The sequence below is a fragment of the Centrocercus urophasianus genome, unplaced genomic scaffold (genome assembly GCF_019232065.1).
Source record: "Centrocercus urophasianus isolate 14NV4802_14NV808 unplaced genomic scaffold, USGS_Curo_1.0 seq_25, whole genome shotgun sequence".
In the NCBI taxonomy this organism is placed as follows: domain Eukaryota; kingdom Metazoa; phylum Chordata; class Aves; order Galliformes; family Phasianidae; genus Centrocercus; species Centrocercus urophasianus.
Genome location: NW_024884811.1, coordinates 8,842,044 through 8,861,755, shown reverse-complemented (window position 1 = coordinate 8,861,755; position 19,712 = coordinate 8,842,044). Strand labels below are relative to the sequence as shown.

The 19,712-nt window shown below is 39.3% G+C and overlaps 1 long non-coding RNA gene across 1 annotated transcript in view; it reads left to right on the top strand.

The window, feature by feature from the left end:
* LOC122164031 overlaps positions 1-18,466 on the top strand; it is a 21,619-nt gene extending 3,153 nt beyond the window's left edge. Inside the window, exon 3 of the long non-coding RNA XR_006170112.1 lies at positions 10,546-18,466. This is a non-coding gene — a long non-coding RNA (uncharacterized LOC122164031). The remainder of the gene's footprint in view (positions 1-10,545) is intronic.
* The last annotated feature ends 1,246 nt before the right edge of the window (positions 18,467-19,712 follow it).

Genomic DNA, 19,712 nt, shown 5'->3' with positions numbered 1-19,712 from the left:
CGTCTTGTTGTTGTTATCTAGCAAGACTTTTTAAGACTCTGAGCCCTTTGTATGGCGTGGTCCATACTATTAACAACAACCACAATTATAAGCAAGCATAATATATGTAAGTCCTATACAAAGAACAGGCTAGGAAACTGTTCTCAAGTGAGGTTTTATTTTGAACCCTGGTTTATTTGAAGTCACCTCAAGAATCGACATGTGCATTTTGGGCCAGGTTTTTAGAAGGTCAACACAAGAAAAGAAAAAGTAGGTGTTTAATGCCCTGGAAAACACAGTTAATGACATCAATTTCTGTTAGAAAATTGGACCTCTTTGTGGTTGCTGAGCTCCATGAAAAGTGTGACCTTCAATTGTATTAAAGAGGTATAATCAATCATTTCTTTAACTATCAGTCAGTACTGGTTTATTTCTTAAGTGTAACTCTCAAACTGATGCTAGGTCTCAGTAACCTGCTACTGCCTGGCAAAACTAGCCTCATATCTTTATACACACAGCTCCCTTGCAGTAATGGGAGTTCAGAAGAGATACAGGGAATTAACAAAACTGAATTTCTAAGAATTGTCTAAGAATTGAAGATAAATTTTCTAATCAAATCTGCCCTTGAAGGAAAATGAACAGAATGTTGGTGACAAAAAAATTTGTCTTATTTTCATTTACATATTTTACTGCTTTTTGTTAATGCAATATAGTTTAGTCCATTACTGGACTCTGTCACCAAAGGTCATAGCTTCAAGCTGCTGACAACATCATTTATGGTAATGGCCAGACGTAGGTGCACTGGGAAGGGGCTTTTATAAAAGGGCAAGCAGTCAACAGCTATGTGCTTGAAGTATTTTAGCGAGAAAAGTTTGAAATTTTCTTGAAAACCTTGTGAATGTACGCACATTTACTAGCTGCAGTATTCACACAGCTTTTCTGAAAATTGATCTCATGCATCTCAGCTGAGTTCAAAGCTTCATACCTTCATAAAAGGTTCATAAAAGTTTATTGACACTTGTGAGAACAGAAATGAAAAGAATGACTCACAGGTGGCATGATTTTCTTGGTTCTTTTTATTTGTAATCAGTAAGATATATTGTGATCTACATTCTGGCAAAGGTTTAGCAAGCAGAGTTGTGTGCAGAGCTTTGAATAGACACTGAGTAGCTGCACATGCAAATGAATGATTGCATATGTAGTTCAACATACGGTTTCTCCATTTGCTTATGCCTCATTGCTATGCCTGCAGAGTGGGTAGATAATTTTGTATGTATCTGTTCTTGCCTGTGGTTATGTGTTTGCTTCTATACAATTCATACTTGCTATATGTATGTTAAAAATTATTTAAACATTCATTAGCATTTTAAACATTCATTAGCTTTTAATTAGAAGTTCTGCCATTAGAATGCACATTATATCCTCAAGGCCACAGCTCCTAAGATTGATGCAGAAGTGCAGACCAACCTGCCCAAGCCATGTTGTGCTCACGAAGCACAAGACAATAGGGAAATATTTCACAGCCTGCCCCAAATGTCTGTCCATCTTGATCCTCTTGGTCCTATCCCAGCTTTTTGGTTTAGGCTGGTTAAGTATTTGGGAAATAAAAATATTGTATGCTAGAGACATTGTCTACAAGGGACCCCTGTTAATTACCTGGTGTGATGTCCTGCTAAAATACAGTTCAGGCTGTGAGCTCTATTGAACAGCTTTCGAGAAAGCATTATTTCAAGCAATTTTTTTGTGCCTCCATGTTTCTTTATTGCTGACACCCAGGGCCCTCATGACTTGGGCAGCCAGTACTTCTGACCATGCCCTGGAGTGCACTTGCCCGCTTTGTAAATGGCACAGTCTCCCCCAGAAGCCACCAAACATTGTAAGAAAACAAAATGAAATTGGTCCTTTCTAGGTGAGATCTTGCATTTCCTTCTGAAAGGGCAGGCTGAAGCCATTCCTCATTGAATTCAGTGTGCCTCCACAGACTGTGCTTGTCACTTACAAAAATTTAATCCCTTAGATTTAACTAAAGTCAAAAGTGTTGACTTCTAAACACACTGTCTTGCAAATGTGTTTTTTTTCCTCCTTTCTTCATTCATTCTTCTGTCATGTCATCTGAACTATTTATTCCTTCTAGTCTTTATTTTCATCCTTTTCTTTCTTTGCTCTTCTTGATTCCCACTAGTTTAAAAATAAACCCTAAAAAAAAAAAAAAAAAAAAAAAAAAACACAGAGAATTTCTCATTTCAAGCCAAACTCAGCCCACCTTACCTCTTTTTATTTTCATATTGATCTTGGCGTGGGCATGAGGAGTGCAAGAGACCTGATTTGAATGTAATTGGATTTCTTCGATTTAAATTCATTTAGAATCCCAGAAAAAACAAAAGCAGAGCACTTGTCAGTGCTTTATTCTTACATGGTCTGTAACTCAGCATCCAGCCTTTCTGTGTGATCCTACCAAGCCTGCAAGACCAAGTCCACTGCTGAGAGGTGGCAGGGACATGATCTATTTTGAATCCTCACAGCATGAGCACAAGCCACTGGGTCTTGTGTTAGGACTGGGGTGGACCTCTACTTGCTGTGACCACTGAGTATCAGCACTATTAGGCAGATGTGATTTAGGCAGAAGGAAGGATAGCTATGAGGGAAATGCAACTGAAAAGGCATTTTTAGGACTATAATTTTGGAATGTAAATTGGGAGTCAAGTAGGACTTGAAACCTCATCACTTGGCTTAGTATACTGACAAGTTCTCTTTTGCCTCTATGGCTGGCTGGAAGCTGGTTACAGAAGGCAGGGTCACTGACAGCTTCAAGGACCTCAGTGGACATATGGTCTTGCCCAACTTTGTATTAAAAATGAAAATAATTGGGTTATGCAATAATATGCCTCTTTCATATTTCCCCCCTTCACTGTTTTTTAGCTCTTTGTAAAAGGCAAATGTTAGTGCCAGAAGGAGACAGACTGACAGCACTGAAAACCTCCAGTCTTCTGTTAAGTTACAGTACACAAGGAGCACTAGCAGAGCAATTAAAAGCTCAAAAGCACCTGTCCCAGGATGTTTTTCTACAGAGAGAAAATGCCAACCTCATTTTCCTTTACGAGACTCCATGATGTATTTCAGGAGAGTTAATGACAAAGAGAAGCAAGATGTTATGTTTGCTCACCAAAAGTCAATCAAGTCAACAATCAAACAAAAAAAAAATATTTGCTACAAATTTACTTTAGTCATCCTTTAGCTTATTTATTTATTTAATTTTTTGTTTGGCCACCTTAAAGGATGAGCAAATGCCACAGCATTTCTGTTAACAATGCTTATAGTGGTTCTAATCAGAATTATGCTAAAGCACTGATAATTGCTGAAATGGAAATAACAAAGTCCAGTTTGGGGCTTAATATTGTTTTAATCCTTTTCTTAACATAGTCTAGCCCACAGTCTTGTTTGGAGAGCACAGGTCCCATCCACTAGGCCTGCAAAGCAGAGCACAATGTAGGCAGGTCTTTTAGATAACTTGCAGTTGCAGGCAATGTTTTGAAGAAAAGTGGTGATCATTTTCTTTCAGTTTGGTTCCCCAGAAGAGATGACATTTACAATGATGCCACATATGCCTGTCTCTTTGTGTTGCTATTTGAGAGAGGGCTAGAAGTTTCTAAGACCTGTGTGGTTCTGAGCATGCAGACAGCTGAGCAGTTGGATTGACTCACAGCCTACACTATGAATGCAAAACTTATTAGGTACTGTTCTCAGCAGGATTGAAGATGTGCCTGCCAGTGCCCCTTAGAACTGACCACAGGATGCAGATCCAGGAAAACTAGGCATTGGCTCCTCTACTTTATGCACTATGACTTCATTAAATGACTAATTCCCACAGTTTCCTGGGCTTTGCCAATTGTACACCACTGTGTTACAAAGGAAGCAGCTTCCTGCAGTCAGTTCTTGCTTAGACATTGCACTGTCACACTGCTCCTCAGAGTACTAGGTTGAACTGGAAAGAGCAGTACTAAAGAGCACAGTTCAACCTTGCTTAGAAGGAAGGATAGCTATAAGGGAAATGCAGCCTTGAAGATATCTGTTAAACATAGCACAACATCAGGGAGGATAAATAAAACTGTCTTCGTTATGGACAGACGCTCTGAAACCAGAAGGTCTTTCTGATCAACTGGTAAAACATTACCATAACTCTTATCTGTGTTGTGGCTAAAGTTTGCTAGTTAGCCTGTCCTCTTGATGTCACATTTTTTCAGGAATATGAGAGTGTGCACAGTGTTCTTTCTTTTGCATGAAGATCTTCTTTTTCTTCCTCATTTTTTGAAAGCAGGCATAAACAAGTGCTAATGAGGGATGATGAAGGAGCCTCTGCAGAGCCAGTACACATACAAGGCAAAGAGAGAACAAAATAAATTAGACTGTTCATGTGCTTCAGACATGCTAATGAAACTATTCTATATGTACTACAGATCACCAGGATTGCAACAGCAGCATACCAGTGTGCTGGTCAGCCACTATTTCTGCAGCATGCCAGCTGCCTCTGAGTCAGTGCTAGGGGGTAAAGAGTATAAAGGGAAAAGACAGAGTCGTGGAAGGACAGCAGAGTGAGTGAAACAACAGAAAAGGCATTTAAAAGATGTACCTTCATTCATCTTCCACACGTAATGTTCATATGCTCAGAAGGTGCTTTGATATTTTGTATTTTCTCATTTTCATTTCCATTCTGCCTAACGTACCTATGTACGACTTGGGCTTTTTCAATCTTCCCTGTAACATGCTTTGCCTGATCTCATCCAGTTCTACAGTACAGATCGTCATGGGTGGTAGGACCACAGCGTTCTTTGAGCTCTGCTGCCCTCAGCATTGCCATGGAGTTGCCTCACTTCAGTTTCACGATCACACAAAAAGCTTTTCTTCTCAGTTAATAATAAGCAGTAAAAAAAAATCCTGAAGACAGTACTAAAAGGCATATAGATCCGAGGGCATCATGCGCCAGCATTTTAGGAACTCACAGTCTCTAAGCATTTGCTTAGAAACAGTGAAGTATTTGCAAAATGAGTCAGGAAGAGAGCAGAGATCACCAGGAAAAAACTCTGCAAACTATTCCGGAACAAAATGGAAAACAATCACAAGTAAGGAGTTCTTACATGATGTATTTTTTCACACTCTCTGCTAGAAAAATACCCCCTATCTTGCTGAAACTGTTCCACAGACATTCATGGATAGAACTTCTGTTAAAAAGAAATAAATAAAGTCACTTGCATAAGGTAATACACACATGGGGAATTTAATTGCTTGCACAGTATGGTCAGGAAACTGTTGCAAGGATCCTAGAATAACATAGATTGGAAAAGACCCTTTAGATCAGCAAGTCCAACCATCCTCCTAACACTATCAAGTCCACCACTAAAATATTTTCCAGAGTTTCACTTCCAGAGGTCTTGAATGCCTCCATGGATGGCAAGTCCACTGCATCCCTGTGCAGACTATTGTAATGTCTTAGAAGCCTTTTTGTGAATAAATTCTTTTTGATATTCAACCTAAATCTTCCGTAGATCTATTTGAGGCCATTTCGTGTTCTGTCACTTCTCACTTGAGAGAAAGACCAACACCCACCTTGCTATAGCCTCCCTTCTGGTAGCTGTGGAGAGCGGTGAGGTCTCCCCTCCTTTTCACCAGACCAGACAACTACAGTTCCCTCAGCTGCCGCTCACAGTTGCTTTCCAGTCCCTTTAATAGTTCTGTTGCTCTTTTCTGAATGGGTTCCTGCACCTCTACATCCTACTTGTAGTGTGAAGCCCAGAGCAGGACACAGTACTTGAGATACATTCTGTATCACAGGGCTGAGGACAGAAGAACAATCACTTTTCAAGGCCTGCTGACCACACGCTTTCTGATACAGGTCAGGAGACCACTGGCCTTCTTGGGCAGCTGGCTGCACAGCTGGCTCCTGTTCAGCCAGCTGTCAACTAGCACTACCAGGTCATTTTCTGCTGGGCAACATTCCAGCCAAACTTCCCTAAGCCTACACCACCACTATGCAAGTGCCGCACTCAGCATTTAGCTTTCGCTTAGAGAGCTGGATGCATCCCATCCATGGAGCCTAGTCAGATTCCTCTGCAGATCCTTCCTACCCTCAAGTAGATCAGTGTTCTTCCCTAAGTTTGTGTTATCTGCAAACTTAGTGAGTGGGGACTGATTCATCCAGATCACTGATAAAGATATTAAAGAAAACTGGTGCCAGTCCTGAGCCATACAGGAATTTCTTCAGCTGTGTTAGATGAGTCTCTATGAACTGTTGTTCTGATGAGTTCTTGTAATTCAGCTGGTCCTAAGGTTGCTCTCCAATACATGCCAATAAGTTGAAAGTGATTATTTTAAAATGTACGCTAAACATCTTTTAACTGACTACAAAAGACTGTTCTGTGTGACCCTTTCTGCATCTGCAAGCACAGTTTTCACAGAACATCTACAATTACGTTACCTGTGTGCGACTGAATCCATTCTATACAGCAGGAAATATTTATGAGGGGCCTACTGGATTGTCCATTTTCACCATTCAGAGTAGTTATCAACACATATAAACATAGAAATAGTGGCTATCAACTGGTCTGTATGCAGGGTTGCTTGAAGGAACCAGCTCCTGAGTGACTGAAATTTGTATCCGTATAGATCAGATACAGAATAAGTTCAGTACTTTGTTGTGGATACAGGTGGGAATTTAGTCACCTTTTCGTAAGTCAGAACATTGTCTCAAGTCTGTGCATCATCTCATCTTTGCATGGTCAAGTTGGGAAGTTTCTAAATCACAAAGGAAATGAAAAAGTAGACAGAGGCTATGTATACACAGGCATTGCCTCATACCCAACCGTACCGCTACTGTAACTGTAATTTTCTTCTTGTAACAAAACCATAACTCAATTCCACGGATTTCTTCACAGCTGTTGTGTTTTTCTTTGAATAAATATTAAATATATTTGTGCTTGAATATGCCATAAGTCCCTATATTACTCTGAAAAAGAGGGTTTCCACTTTTCAGTGTAATGCAGAGCACCCTCACTGTGGTAGTGGACCTGTTGTCTTCATCATCTCTCTGTTACAGTATTTTCTGACATCAATCTCCTGTGTGATCTTTGTGACTCTTTTCCTTCCAATTTCTGTTTCCACTGCCCAGATCACTTGTCTAGCTGCATCACCTGCCATTTTATGATCATCTCTTGTGCCAGCTATTCTGTGTTACTGCCTTTAAAAACCGCTCAGCTTAAAGATTCATTCTTTCTGTCATTTCAGAGGCCTTGGTGTTGCAGTTCTCAGGCATCCTCTAATTGTCCGTCAGCCTTTCTGCCCTATTGTCCTGCCTGTATACTTATCTCTCCTCTTTCAGTTCACATTGCATCAAATAGTGAGGGCATACTGCTTATGCTATCTCTTTTCCACACGTCAGATCACTGTTACTCATACAGTAAAGTGTAGGGTTTTTTTCTGCTTGAAAGGTGTTGGAGCTGGCAGGGAATGTAATAAATATCAAAGCAACACCCTTGCTGGGGGTTAGACAGATTACAAGGCATTTTTCCCCTCTTTTCATTTCATACTCAGTTTCATCTCTTTCTATTTATTTGAAAAGAGGAGAAACATGCAATGGGCACAAATTCTGACACATTACCCATGAGACCATGGGATGTGATGGAGCTGGTTGATGATCAGGAGAGAGAGCTGTTATCTTGGCAGTAATAATGATATTCTGTCACAGCTGTGGCTTATTTGTACTGTAAATACAATGTGATGGTCCCAGAAGCCAAGGTTCAAGACTCCAGATTTCATGCCATTTTATTGAAGTTATGCCCATGGTCCAGATTCAGCTTGCACAAGCACAGCAAGCACCTTCCCTGACCAAGACAGGTCAGGTTACTCTCAGAGTCTGAGTGAAATAATGGCCTGCAGTCATCCTCTGGGATTGTAGCACATATATATCTTTGAAATCAAATCAAACCTCATAAGAACAGCTACTCTCCTCCTGCTTCCTGTGCAGCAGATGGCAGCAGCTGTGGGAAGATCTGACTGCACTGTTCTATCACAGAGCCATAGCCATGTTTTGACACAGAGCAGTGGAAATGTGGAAGACCTCCTTTTCACCAAGCAGCTCCCAATAGATCTGAACAGTTTTCTCCTGCATGGAACGCCATGGAAGCACTGAAGCCATCAGCAAATAAGGCTACACTGGCTTTCCACATTTTTCTTCTACATTAGAAGAAGGTTGCTAATCTATAGCAACCAAACAATTGGTTTGAGACTTAGATTAAAATCACCTCCCAGTATATGATTTCCATAACTGGTCTTTTATCACAATTTTCCTGCATTCAAGAGAAATGTGGGAAAGAAAATTTTTCAAGCCAATGTGCTTGGAAAAAAAGCTCATGTTTGTGAGATTATATTTCTTCCTGATATTACCATTACATGACTAAATCCTTTTATGATGTTTGTATGTGCAAGAGTTTGTTATTTAAACTACCTATGAGCACCAACATTGGCCTGCATTTAGCTCCTATACATCTAAGTAATTTAACTTTCTGACTTCTTAGCACAAGGCACTTAACATAAATTAAAAATATGAAGAATGCTCAGAACACAGAGTTAACTTTTTGTATTGGCTATTTGCACATACTGGGTTATCATGCCAAGCTGGATATAACTACCTGCTTTATCTCCAGGTATGCGAAAACTACATGCCAAGCGGTTATAGGACTGTGCACATATGCATTATATCCTGTTCAGATACTATCTGAGCAGTTCAATTTTAGTTTCAAATAGCCTTTGGAAATAGAAGATTAGCTTGACACAACAAAAATAATAAATCTGTTTCTTGCATTTCTCTCAGGAGTTGAAGTGACTGATATTTCCTGATTAAACATTAAGCAGTAGGGGCACACTGCTTTTCAGCATTGATTAAAAAGAATCAAAATAGATGTACAAAAATGAAGTAACTTCTGTAAGATTACTAGTGGAATAGATGTTTTGTAAACTCTCTTATTACTGAAACCTTGAGCAATGGAAAGACAGAAGTAGAAACTTCTAAATTTCTAAGAAACCCTCAAGTCAGCAATGAGAAAAATATGAGAAAAATATGTAACATAGTCCGCAAGGGGGAAGAAAGAGACATAGTAAACTAATAAGCAAGCAAACAAACAAACAGAAAAAAGGAATTGGAGAGAAAGAATAGAGAAGACCTGACATTGATAGAAACTTCCTGTATTGCAGGCAGAACAGCAAATTGCAAACCTGGCAGGGAACAGACATGGGAAATAAGACATGGGACAAACCAGGGCAGACAAGGGAGCTCAGGAAAGCTAGTTCTGCTCCGTATAGGCTCCTGTATTAACAGTAGTTCTCATTGCCTTTGAGGTAATCATTGGGAATGGACTGATAAAAAGTCTTTCTCCATAAATGAATTAAAAGAAAAAAAAGTGTTTGTTTATTGGTTATATGTGATGGTCCAGTTTTTCACAGAATCGCAGAATCACAGAATGACCAGGGCTGGAAGGAAACTCCAGGATCATGAATCTCCAAGCCCCCTGCCACAGGCAGGGCCACCAACCTCCCCATTTAATACCAGACCAGCCTGTCCAGGGCCCCATCCAATCTGGCCTTAAACACCACCAGGGACAGGCCATCCACAACCTCTCTGGGCAGCCTGTTCCAGCACCTCACCACTCTCTCTGCAGGCAACCTCCCCCTGACATCCAACCTCAATCTTCTCTCCCTCAACTTAAAACCACTTCCCCTTGTCCTGTTGTTATCTACCCTTTCAAAGAGTTGACTCCCCTCCTGTTTATAGGCTGCCTTTAGGTACTGAAAGGCTGCAATAGGTCACCCCACAGCCTTCTCTTCTCCAGGCTGAACAAGCCCAGCTCCCTCAGCCTGTCTTTGCAGTGTAGGTGCTCCAGTCCCCTGATCCCCTGATCATCTTTGTGGCTCTCCTCTGGACCCTCTCCAACATATCTCTATCTTTCCTGTACTGGGGGCTCCAGACATGGACACAGATTTTTCCCCACAGATTTACCTACAAGGAAACAAACTGCAGAAAGCTTTCCTTGCCTTGTTTGCTTTTTTACCTGCTTGTTTCCAAATATAATTGTCTATTTTGGCATAAGGTTAATGAATTGATACAAATGGCTTTTTCCAGCTGAATAATGCTCAGAGAAGCATAATAGCTAGAGATACAGCAGTAGATTATACCTTCACAATGGCTGAATATGTAGGGCATTTCTAGTTTAATAGGATTCTCAAATTGGTGTCAGTTTTTATATGAAACTGTTTCAAAGTATAATTTGTTTAAGGGAATGTATTTGGTCTAGTCTGTATTTTATCTGATTTTATCTGACTTGTTATGAAGCAAATGACACTAATGTAGTTGCCCTGATTGTGTTATAATTTTAACTGCTTTTGCAATATCACTCATTTATGTGTGTGCTCTCACATATTTACTTTCTGTTTATCGCACACACATCTGTGCTGAGAAGTCTGTACACTGCTTGGAGATTCTCAAATATGTATCAAACATACACGTGTTGTTTATTTTCTTAGGTTTTGAATTTTTTGAAACAAGTGCCAAGGACAACATTAATGTCAAGCAGACATTTGAGCGACTTGTGGATATCATCTGTGACAAAATGTCCGAAAGTCTGGAGACAGATCCCAACATCACTGCTGGCAAGCAGAACACACGACTAAAGGACAGCCCTCCACCACAGCAACCCAACTGTGGCTGTTAATGCGGCTACCAGCAAAGGCAGCTCCAGCGCATTCTGTTGCCAACAGAGTATTTATGAATGGTCTATATGCCTTTATTTATACTGTCTTAGTAATTTATTTGGGAGAAAAATCTTTTATTCTACATTAGCATCTAGTTGAGTATATGTACGAAGATGGGGATATTAATAGTTTGAAAGAGTAATCTGTTTTTTAGCTTCTGGCTCTTGCATGCAGGATGGCTGTTAGTTTCTCTTTTCTTTTTACTGTTTCTCATTATACTTACTTCAGCTAGTGCCATGTGACTTGCATCATTGGTTTCAAATTTTGTAGTTGAATACTTAGGGCAGCGGCCAAGGTATTTTATATTTTCTCCTGACCAAAAATGTATTTAGAAATATTACTTTAAAGAGCCAATCAGTCATTCTGTCTAGATCATTTATAAGGAACACTTCCTTGAGCATACTGCCTGAGTAAGTCTGGGCTCAGTATGCTACACATCATGTGCTTGGAAACTGTAGAAGTTAGAAAGAGCAGACCTCCAGCCTTCCTGGACTTCAAGCTACCTGCCATTCCTTTGAGATTCCAACTGGTATGGGTATGGGTGTTCGTGCAGATTCTCACAGATATTAGATACTTCATCCTGGCTAACTAGCTACTATGCTTACATTTTTGTTTGTTAAGCTCCTTTTGAAACTTTACTCATTTTCTCATTCCAACATGCAGATATCCTGGTAGTTTCTGCCCTAGCAGAAGAGGTCTGACCAGCTCTTTTTTCTTTCCACCGGTGTTAGATATTGAACACTGTTCAGATATTACCCCTAAGAAAGCCAAATCCATCACAATCAGTTGTTCATAGCCAAAAACTGTCTTGTCACATTGCTGTCAAACCTGCATGCTTAAGCTTTCAGGAGCTGTATGTCCCATTCAGTCACTGGGACAGCCATCACCATACTGGTTACTAATTTCACTCAGATCTAATGTAGATGTGTTGCTGATGTCAATGAGCTTTAGTTTGACCTCATTTTTTCTTTGATGAGGAAATATTTTTCATCAGGACTATCACAGATTGGCAATATTTTGAAAATAACTTTAGGAATAATAAGAAATAGTTATCATTTCCTAAGTTAAAATGAATGTATCTCTAAAATCAGGAAAAGCTGTGAAGTACACAGACACACACACAAAAAGGCATAATAAAGTACAACAAACAAATTCTGTTTCAATCAATTTAATAAAAATAGTCATATTCTAAAGTTTTAAAATGGTAATTGGTGGCACATCTATGTCCAGTACATAGTGCTTCATGCAACACCTTTATTTCTGTCACAGTGACATTTTTAAGCTAAACTGCATAACTGTGGAATTAACTGTTTTATTGTTCCTAGCAGACGGGCTTTAAGACAAGACTGACGTTTCCCTAACTGTCTGCAATAAAAAAATAAAAATAAAAATAAAAATAAAAATAAAAATAAAAAAATAGGAAGACAAATTAGAAAGTGAAAGTAACAGAAGGTACTGAAAATCCCTCTGTACACACTCCTGTTTTCAAAGGTTATTCATATAAACTCCTGAAAGACACTGAGGAAAATGGACACTTGGTTGTTTTTTCTCTTTCTTTTTGTTTGTTTTGTGTTGTGGTTTTTTTTGTTGTTTTTTTGTTTTTTTGTTTTTTTTAAACTGGTTAAATAACTGATATTAACTTCGACATGGTGAAAACGACTTTCAAGCAAGGCATATAGAGACACACGCAAAACGGAATGGCCACCAGGGGGCAACATTGGCTGCCTAACTTAAATGATCTTTCTTCATTCTAGGATTTTAAAACTTACGTCCTCTTAACAAGTTTCTTTAAACACCTATTTTCCTAGTAGACATGGAGGATGAACTTTTACTTGCTGAATTTCACGAAGAGAAAGCATTGTCCTCTGTGGAGCTGATGAGCGGTCAGGCAGAAGAGGCACGTGTTACACATACCATAAACCAGCCTCCTACAGAGCAGTACTTTTCTCTCCCATGTCTAAGGCAGCATGTTGGCAACTGTGCTGGGGAACTTTCAGTGACACCTTTTCACCCACTGGGTACTGGCTGCTTAGATAAAAGAAGTGATAGGACACCAAGGGTGCTTTACATGAGGTGGTGGCCAGTTTCCTTCCTTGTGCTTGTTATGTTCATTTATATATACTGGAGAAAAGTGAGCAGAACATCCTTGAGACAGCAATCAACAGCAGCCCTCATTTATTTAGAAAAGCTTTAAGTTGTATTATGTGCCTGAGACATTACATCCTCAGGCGAGGTAAAGTGAATGGAGAATATCAACACAAAAGAGCTTGGGCATGTTCTGTCTGGATCATGCAGCACTGCTACAAGTGCAAATATTCACCTTTGCTCTGTGACAAGTACAACCTCTAGCCTCTGACATACTTGATCTTCTGTATGGGATGGGGAGGTTGGGGGAAGCAGCTGCCAGAGTAACACTGACTGACTGCCACATGTTACGAGAAAGGGCTCACCTGAAGCAGAAATGCAGGGCCTAACGACTATGTAAGAACTCCTAGGTTCTTTGTATTGACGTTGCCATAGAATTCAGAATTATTCAGATTAACTTTTAATGTGTTCACATCAAATCCTTGGAGGCTTTCAAGACAAAACTAGATAAAATCCTGGGCGATCTGCTTTGACTTCTCAGCTGACACTGCTTTGAGGAGGCTGGGCTGGGACCTGCTTATGTCCCATCCAACCAGATTTATCTTACCCTCCCTTCCTCTGAAATTTGACATTTCTGGATGTTCAAGCAGAACTTTTCTCAACAGTCAGGTTTACCTACTGTTGGAAAAACAAGTTTCGATTTTCCAACCAGTGGAATAGGTTGGCTTTTGAAGCCATGTTTCAGCAATATTGAGTTTTCTGCTATAAATTTTGGTCAGATTCAGATGACAAGCATCATGAGCTCTCGATACTTCACCTTCTTACGGTGAAACCTGGCTGTTGCAGAGGAATATGAAAGACAGAAGGGCTTCTTGGAAGTAACTTACTATTCCTTCCTCAAGCACGATGAAAATTTAGCTTGAGTTCCGTGGAAGCCAACAGGAGTAGAATTTGCATTTTACTTGAAATTATGCTTTGCACTGTTACATAGCACAGAGTCTTCAACTGAAGCATGTGTCAATGTAATTCAATTACAACTGATTCTGAGACAGAACTGCAATTTTCTTAAATGCAAGAAGAGATGTGTTATTTAATATTTTGGAAATTCCATCCAAGCCTAATCAAGGATCAAAATTCAAACAACTAATGGATCATTCTTCATCCCTATCCTGTAGTCACTGATTATGAGTTAGTCATTGGAGGAGAAGCAGTATTTGACACAGTTCTGCTAAGAGAAAAGATCAGTAATATATTAGTGATACAAGAAGTCTGGTTCATTAAATTCAAAACCTAGGGACAAGATATCCAAAATTATTTACAGCCTCACAGTTTTTGAAGTACTCACAGACTTTTCACTAATTTGTTGTCTCTCTCTGCACAGAAATAAGATTGATTGTCATGGAGCTACATTCCAGTCACAAATGACCTCTTTCACCAAAATTTAGGCCAATTGATGAGATACAACAGTTGTCATAGAGAGCATATTGCATTTTTGAGAGTTTAGATGCCTCTGGTCAGAGACTCCTGAGCTCCATAGTGCCAGCTGAACCGTCACTTCACAAACTATTTTCCAAGTTATGATCTATACTGATGCTTTTAGCAGCAAGCTAATTGTGTGCATGGATAGTACAGAAGCCTTATCATACTCTGATATTGTATTGATTGCTGTATGAAAAACTAGTGCTCAGAAAATGTCTTGGGATCACATGGGAACACAAGACACAGGTGGCTTCTGCAGTGCCTCCTGGCACCAGAGAGCTAGCAAGCCTTGCTGAGTTAACCTTCAGATACTTTTCTGATTTTGATAAGAGTTGATGTTCACAAGCATTCCAGTCTTTATAGCATAGCTAATTTACTAGTATATTTTTGTTGTTGTTACAGTAGTTTGTTTATTTAGATCTGTTGGTTTGGTGTTTGAAATACATATAAGCTAGCTGGATTTTCTGTCAAAAAATATTCTCTCTGAACAGTTGTGTACGTGACCGTTACCTGGAACTGTTTGTTCCTCTGTGCTTTTACTTAATGCAATGCTTAGAGAAACTACCTGAGCAACTACATGTCTGTGGCCTTTCCAGAGCGTCAGTCTGAAAGATTAAACTTTCTTCCCAGTCTACTCAGCTTTGTACATTCAGCTGTACCACATGCACCTTCTTTATTTCAGGAACAAAGTATGTCATGATACACAAATTCTGCTGGAATTTGATCCCAGTATTTGAGAATGCTTTGAGTTGAATTTTCAATTTTAGGGGAAAAAAAGGTGGTACAAATTCTACATCTGGTGATGATTCCTCTGTTCTGTAACAGCAGATGAAAGATGCTGCATTTGCATTCTAAAAAAACAATCTCTCCCACAAACTACTCTTCTCTATATTTCTTTGGGAGAGGCAAGTTTTATTACATGTATTTTTAAGGGCATCAACTAAATTACTGTCCTGCTGAACGACTGTTAAGACAGTTTCCTCCTTGGCCTGTTTCTTAGACAGTGAGTAGGTGAGCCTTAGCAGTTTGAGACCCTGAGTAGTAAATACTTATAGATCAGCACTTAGGGAGTGTAAAGCAGTATCTCACTTCTGCCAACAGAGAAGTGAGTTCTGTTAATTTACACTGTTTAATCCATACACGTAGGCTTTTCAGTACAGTCTGACTTCAGATTCTCCAAGATTCATCATATGTTTAGTGTCATTTGAAGAGGCAACTCAGTTCAATTATTTGAACAACTTTTACCAGTTTCTTTGTTAAGAAGAGGTGAATGCAGTTCACCTTACAAATTTGTTTTTTGTTTTCGTTTTATTTTTCCTTCCTTTTATTTTACTTTGTTTATCCATGGATATTCACTGAGTCAGAATTGTAACTACACACATTTAGTATGCATATGCAGCAGTATGTCTTTGACACTCACTCAGTTCCTACTGCTACTTATCTCAGTAAGTGCAGCTTTCCATAAATGCCACAGTAAACTTATCCAGAACTCATTAACACCAGAAATCCATGGGATTACATCTGTAGACCATATGTTTATTTTCCATGGCTCCAGCACATGCAGGTGGCTAGTCATTTATAGAATAAGGTACCTGGTATTTGATTCAATGAAGGAGAAGCAGAAGAGCAGTAACTTCAGGCTCACGCATAACATGCATTAATGAAAGCTGGGGATTGCGTACCACTTCTGTCGATAACTTTACCTGAGTAACTCTGACATGTACCTGCAACTAGTGTTAAATGAACTGTTTGTGTGTAACTCCTGTTTAATATTTTGTGAGTAATGTCAGAAGTGTCGTGGCTCAGTTGAACTGTCAGAACGTGTTACCTATATACTCGTGTTTGTGAAACTGAAATGTCTTAAATGTTGCATGAAAATATGTTATAAAAATAGATGTTTTCTATTTTTTGAATACCTCAAAACTGAGGAATCATGGGCCAATAAGTGCAATATTTAATGACTTACTCAGTGTATATAAACCTGTGTGAAAGGGAGAAGTGTCCTGTATGTGTGGTAAGGTGTTGATGATGCCTGTGTGGCTTAAGATTTCCAGTAGCTATGTGTGTCTTGTAGTAAAATTTATATAGTAAATGCTTTATCAGTGTAGTGTAAAAATACTCTATTCTTAAGTCATTTAAACTATTTTTCATATATTCAAATATGACACGGTAAAAGATGTCTGTATGTCTATTGCAAGTGCATGTCAATTTTACTTTTAGAACTGAGTGTGTCCTCTTTGGAAATGGTCACATTACATCGACACTAGTGGGACAACACATTTAGTCAGAAGATGCTTGTAAACGTGTCTGAACTATCTGCATATATTTTTAAAGCATGTTCCCTAGATACATTAGAATAACCTCCTAGAGCGTTATCAGCTATGTTATCTGTTTGCCTATATTGCATAATATCATATAAGTGTGTTTTAATATGATATAGTTAACTTGTGATATCTGAAAAATTTAATAGGAGTATCCAATACTCTTGCAGATAACTTTGCAAACTTCAGTAGGTGCCCTGATTTAACATTTTTTGGGAACAGCCAGAAGGTCATAGTCAAAGTAGTCTAGCACAGTGTACAGTGACTTTAATTAGTTATGTATGTCAGTTCATTTCCTTAACTTTTCTATATCCTAAAGAAGGAAAATAAATACAACATTAAATACATTCACCCAGACTTTTCACTCACTCAACAGCTACATGGTCCTTAGTATAGTTGGAAAAAGTGCAGTCTAGAATCTAACCAAGACATAAAAATGAGAGATCCAATCATTCATATTTCCTCTCCTCTTACCCTTGCATATTTCTGATAATTCTCTAAGCACATGAGCAAGGCCATCACTATTCAGCAAAACTCTCAAATCTTTAGGGCACCTGTGGGACTTCTGACCCTGAAACACCTATCCACCAGTGGTTCCCAGTTGTGCCTATGGACTCCACGAAGGAGAAGCTTATTCTGTTAATTCTTGCTATACCTCTGATTTCAAAGAGAGTGTGTCATGATCCCTGGAAATCTGCTAAGTAAAGTTAGGCCACTGAGACTGGGACAAGGAGAGTAACTGCTTGTACTGAAATTTTTCGAAAAACCCATTTTCATTAAAAGATGTCTAAGTATATTTTTAGTTTTACATTTTTTGTAGACAATATACTAAGTTAACTCATATGGTTGGTTGGTTGCTTGAGTTTTGTTTTGTTTTGTTTTAACTTAGACTTACAAAGAAAAGAATCGAAGTTTAAGGCCTGCTGGAAACCATTGGCTTTCCTGTCTGCACATAGTTTCTCTGAGAAAGCAAATAGCCAAACTGCATTAAGTAGCACAGGACAGCACTTGCAATGACCTGAGCAGCCCTTAAAATTCTTCCTGCTTTTATACCTGCTGCTATGAAAGCGCTTGCAAAATTATACAGTTTGGGGTAAAATGAAAATTAATTTTGAGAGAATTTGAGATTTCTTAGGAAAAGAAGAAAATTCTGGACATCTTTACAGCTAAGCAGCAGATAAAATAACAGTCCTAATAGGAAGTACCACTTAAGTGCATATATACAGGCTGCTACAGGACTGGGGATATATTACCTAATTTTTTATTTTGCTAAGTGACCTGAGTATTCAAGGGCTGGCAGATAATTTTACCTACTATTTTTATTATTCCTTATTGACCTATGAATATATACACAAGGACAAATACTTACCTTGAAAATATGTAGCTGTTCTGGCTCCTTCAAGCTAACTTGCTGAATTGTTCATGACAATAAGTTGTTCAAGTTCTTGCTAAGGATACATTTGTGAGGGGATGAGACTCAATCTGTCCCTCCTCCACCAGCTACTTCTGCAATATAGTGACTGTCGTTCTGAAAAATACGTTAGTTTAAAATGCTGCTGGGTGACAAATGTTGTGAATCTTCTGCATTCATCCACAGGAGTTCCTGTCTGAACGTGAAGTACAAGTTTTGTCCATGTGCAGAGTTTTAAATATATGTGGACGTAGAGACTGTGTGTATTCCATTAAATACTCTGTTCGTATGTGACTTCTGTATACCAAGTGGATTTTGTTTGTTTAGCTTTCTTTTTGCTGACTTTTTTTTTTCTCTTTTCAATTACAATAAATATTCAAGAGACTATATTCAGGAATATCCTAGTTGTGGTGACATAGTCTTACCCTCATTCTCTCTCTCTTTTTACCTTCTACAACTGTGAAAAAATGACTTCCTTTTTGATAATTATAGCCATCTGCAATAGTTCATTACTGAATATTCCCTCAGCAGCATTGCTGAGTCTTAGATCCATCTCCATCCCATGGTTCACTGGACATTTTGCCTTAGGACTTTGTAGAAGAAAGATCAGAGATTTTCCTACTAAAAGCACAATGTTGTGGCATCCTACATGTTGGCCTTTAAGCATGAGGTAAAGCTTTTTAGTTTTCATTTATCCTTCTACAAATTGCTAAAGCACCTGCTCACTGGAGTGCACTTGCAATTCAGTAGCTCCTGTTCCTTGTCACTGTTGCACTGTGCTTCAGTCAAGTCTCCCAGTTTTTCTATTACCTTAACATCTCATCTGCAGAGCAAATATTGTCAGATTAATTCCCAATTCTCACCCAAAACAAGGAGCTTCCCAGCATATTACTGAGGATCCCTCATCTCTAAGGAGGTTTTGCTGAGCAACTCAAAGCCCTGATTCACAGAGCTTGTCTTTATGGCAATGGCTCTTGTTACTGAATGGCCTCTGAGAATGGAAGTCATCCCAGCTACCAGCAAACGTAGTAACTTCCCATAACCTTGGCTTGCCACTGATCTCTGAGATTGCCCCCAGTGTACTTGCTCTGCCTATTGGGGCAAGTGGAAAACAATTGGGAATGAGGGGTAAGAGGTGAAGGATAAGGGAGAAGACACAGACATATTTGTCCCTGAGTGCCGTAAGGCGAGCCATAGGGGAAGACAACTGGTGTGGATGAGCCGTTACTGTTGAGACTCAGGGAGAAAAAGAGAGTCTACATCCTCTGGAAGAAGGGACAGGCTGCTCAGGGAGATTACAAAGAAGTAGCTAAGGTATGCAGGGAGGAAGTTAGGAAGGCGAAAGCCCAACTTGAGCTCAGGTTGACCTCTGCAGTAAAAGACAATAAAAAATCCTTTTATAAATGTATCAACAGCAAAAGAAGAACCAAGATAATTATCATCCTATACTTGATGCAGCAGGGAAGGTGGTCACTGAGGACAAGGAGAGGGCTGAGATCCTCAATGCCTTGTTTACATCTGCCTTCAACAGCCAGGCCAGTTGTCCCCTGGGTTTTTTATGCCCTGATCTGGAAGTCTGGGACAGGATATGCACCCAGCAATTCCAGTGGAGACAGTCAGAGAGCTCCTCCTCTGTCTGGATT